At 44.4% G+C, this 3,939-nt stretch overlaps 1 protein-coding gene across 2 annotated transcripts in view; it reads left to right on the top strand.

Annotated features, from left to right (window-relative positions):
• Positions 1–3,939, top strand: part of St3gal5 (ST3 beta-galactoside alpha-2,3-sialyltransferase 5) — a 68,662-nt gene that overhangs the window by 14,058 nt on the left and 50,665 nt on the right. The window lies entirely within an intron of this gene.

The raw sequence follows: 3,939 nt of genomic DNA, 5'->3' as shown, positions 1-3,939 counted from the left end.
AAAAATAACTAAATCATTTAAGCTATGCTTAAATGATAGAGTTGTTTCCTAGCCAATAGAAGATTCTGAGTTCAAACCCTAGTACCACTAGATAACTATGGATATTCTTTGATATAACATATCTCCCAAACTACAGATCTATAAGATTCTACAAGCACTAGTTTCTTAAAGATTGGTGCACTGAGGAATCAGAAACCTATCTATGAGTTTGTCGTAATGTTGAATTTCTTTGTCTGCCTTGTCCTTTAAATGGACCTTTACCCAAGTATGACTTAATAACATTGTACATTAACCATTTGGAAAGTAATTATTCACTGAGTTCTATGGGCTTTGCAAAGGTCAACATGTTATACATTATCCAAAAATCATATTCATTGATACCATTATTGAGCACATCAGAAAAAAAAATCCTTGAATACTGAGATCTATCAAGCTCATGGTAATACAGTTTTCCTAAATACTAAATTTCTCTTGAAAATTGGAAGTTTTCCACCATTGGCCACAAATAGCTGATTATTTTCTTTAAAACAAAACAAAAAAACAAAAGAACAACAACCAGGCAGTAGTGGCTCACACCTGTACTCAGGAGGCCGAGATCTTGAGGATCGTGATTTCAAGCCAGCCCAGGCAGAGAAATCTGTGAGATTCTTATCTCCAATAAAAAACCCCAAACCGGAAGTAGAGCTGTGGCTCAAAGTGGTACAGGGCTAGTTTTGAGCAAAAAGGCTAGGGATAGCAACCCAGCCCTGAGTTCAAGCCTTGAGATGGACCAAAACAAAACAAAAAAGATACAGGCTCACTCAGTACATTTCTAGTAAATAGCTTTCAACTATTCAAAGAACCATAGTTTCTTCAAGTAAAAATGGTATTCCATGAAGAATACAACTAATTCAGCTCCCAAATCAAACAACTGCACGCCTGCCATCATATATCACTTCCAAGTTACAAGTGTTTTATGTATACCTCTCCCCCAACCCCAGTCAGAGCCTTTGGTCTCCCTTAGTTTTTTTTGCTCAAAGCTGGTGCTCTACCACTTGAGCCACAGCTCCAGTTTCAGCTTTTTGCTGATCAAGTAGAGATAAGACTATCATAGACTTTTGAGTGGGATGGCTTCAAACTGCGATTTTCATATTTTCAGCCTCCTGAGCAGCTAGGACTACAGGTGTGAGCCACCAGTGCTGGCACATAGTTTCCATCCTGTCACATAAAATATTAAAAGGATACATACTCAAGGACTGACATTTTAATAATTTTGATTTGCTTTGATTTGTGAACCAGTAGTTTTGTTTACCTTTCTTCTGCATCATGAATGAAAAAAATGTAAATGATGTCTTAGATTATTATAAGCTAGCTGTGGGCATATGTGGCTCAAATGACCGCCCATCTAGCAAATACAGAGTTCTGAGTTCAAACCCTAGTACTAGAGGAAAAAAAAGAAGCTATTTTTGACATTAAAGATCCCCTAGAAGGTCTTCAGGGACTCCCAGGAGTCCACAGATCACATTTTCAGGACCACCAACTGGGCTAGACCAATCGGGACTGATCAGAATACATTGAATGGTGGGTTCTGATTGAATAGTGGGTTCTGATGTAATAGCTTCTGATCGGTCTGAGGCCAGTTGTTGGTCCTGAAAATAAAGTAATAGTGGGAGTAGATTGCACTAAGGATATGTTGCATCATTATAGGAATTAGGGCAGATGTGGCAACCCGATACCTGTTAGCAGAATGACCAAAGTGATGTATGTACAAGGGAAAAAATGAGTCAGGGAATTGTAGTTGTCTTCAATTTGTAAGTAATTCTATCTTTGCCAGTCAGTGTCTAGAAGTTTCTCTGAGGCCAGCCACTGACTTGGAGAAACACTTAGTAAGGCTCTGAGATTTAGTGGCTGATCCTAGTGTGCTGTTTGAGGATCTCTGGGGGCAGGGCTCATCTTCCTGCACACTCTTCCCCTCCACCCAAATGTGACTGGAGTGACTGAGGCAGTGGGTACTTAACTGATGTTCTGTGGTGCTGGGGTGGAAGTTAGCGTGAACTGCTCATTTCTTCTTCTTTCTCACCTTATACATACCCTTCCAAGCCAGGTTACTTAAGATTCCACCATGGCCATAATGCTAATGGGACCTGGCTTTACAGACAGGTTTCTGTGAGAGAAGAGAAAAAGCATCTAGGAACAGTGGAAAGAAAGAAAAGTGAAGAGCATCCGCCCCAAACAGGCAGGCTCCAGGATGTTCTCCAACAGAAAGAGGGCAAGGTAATCACATTCTCTGTGCAGCTGTCACTGCCCCAGGCAGCTGCTCAGGCTGTCTAGCCTTGAAAAACCCACTAGTTTTAGATTACACCAGGCAGCTTTTCCTCCATTTTCCATCCAAATGTGCTCAGCACTCTTGCTTTAGAATAACCTAGAAACATTTTTTAATGGAAAAACTGCCTTGGGAGGAGTTAAAGAAGAGTCCTCTCAGCCTTTCCTCGGAGTGGTTTTTATTTTGGCTTTGATGATCTAGATATATTTTCTCCAGCACTGTTGAACCAGCACCAAGGGAAGAACAAAGACATCTTCAAAACAGCTGTGCAAGCTGTAGCCAAAGAGGGGGAAAATTCCAACAACAACAACAAAACCAGTGACAATGCTCTAGGTTTATGCAAATTGATGTGGCTCAGGATTTAGGACATTCCTTTTCAAATTGAGAGGAGACTCATACACTCATAGCCCCTTCAGACTCTGTGTCTGTCTGTCCCCTTGAAAGGAAGATTTAGACAACTTCATGGGCTTGACTCTTAGAATCAACAAGTCCTAAGACACAGGAACATTGCAGGTGTATAGTTCATACAGAGGCTTTGTTTTAAAAAATAACTTGATCAGTGCTTTAATTTTTTTTTTCATTTATGGGGCTTGAACTCAGGGCCTGGGTGCTGTCCCTGAGCTCAAGGCTAGTGCTCGTCCACTTTAAGCCACAGCACCAGTTCTGGTTTTCTGGTGGTTAACTTGAAGTTAATAAGTTGTCTCATGCACTTTCCTGCTGTAGCTGGCGACAATCCTCAGATTGTAGCCTTATGAATAGGTAGGCGTATAGGTATGAGCCATCAGTGCTCAGCTCTTCTTTTTTTGTTTTGTTGGTTTGTTTTTGTGCCAGTCCTGAGCCTTGAACTCTGGGCCTGGGTGCTGTGCCTGGGCTTTCATGCTCAAGACTAGTGCTCTATCACTTGATCCATAAGTCCACTTCCACCTTTTGTTGGGAAATCGGAGAGTCTCAGGGACTTTCCTGCCGGGGCTGGCTTGGAACCCTTATCCTCAGATCTCAGCCTCCAGAATAGCTAGGATTACAGGGGTGAGCCAGCAGCTCCCGGCTAAACTTGTTTATTCCAGATTTTGGTATTTACTAATCCGAGCTTTAAAAACCTATGATTTTTCCTCCCCAAAATAAAGAGGAAGGAGGTATGGAAGTGAGCACCCTGAGCTCTGACGTGTCCCTAGCAGGGCCCCTACTAAGTGTTCCCAAAGACTTAATGCAACTCACTTCGAGTCTCTGGGCCTCAGTGCCCCCTGTTGCCAAGGTGGGTGGTCAGCTGGGGTCATTTCGCTCTCTCATCTTCAACACGTGCAGCCGCGATCGGCTCTGCGTGTCCCCACGCGTTCAGCCCGTCCTCGCGCTTTCCTGGAAGGCCTGAGGGATTTGGGACCAGTCATCTGTCAGAGAACAAGGGCGCAGCGGGCGCCTAAGGCACGTGGGGCTCCGCAGTTAATTCTACGCGTCGCAGAAAGCCCCGAAGCCTTCTAAACGCATCCCACGATCCGGTGTGCACTTTCCACCACGTAACCCCGCAGAGGGCGCGGCGGACGACCTCGCCCGGCTCCCGCGGGACGCGCGTCCCCGCGCGGGCGCCCTGCCACTCCGCATCCTTGGACGGGCGGACTCGCGCTCCCTCGCGCGTGCCGATT

Source organism: Dipodomys ordii, unplaced genomic scaffold (assembly GCF_000151885.1).
Source record: "Dipodomys ordii isolate 6190 unplaced genomic scaffold, Dord_2.0 Scaffold212, whole genome shotgun sequence".
NCBI classification, from domain to species: Eukaryota; Metazoa; Chordata; class Mammalia; order Rodentia; family Heteromyidae; genus Dipodomys; species Dipodomys ordii.
This window is presented reverse-complemented; position numbering and strand designations above follow the sequence as displayed.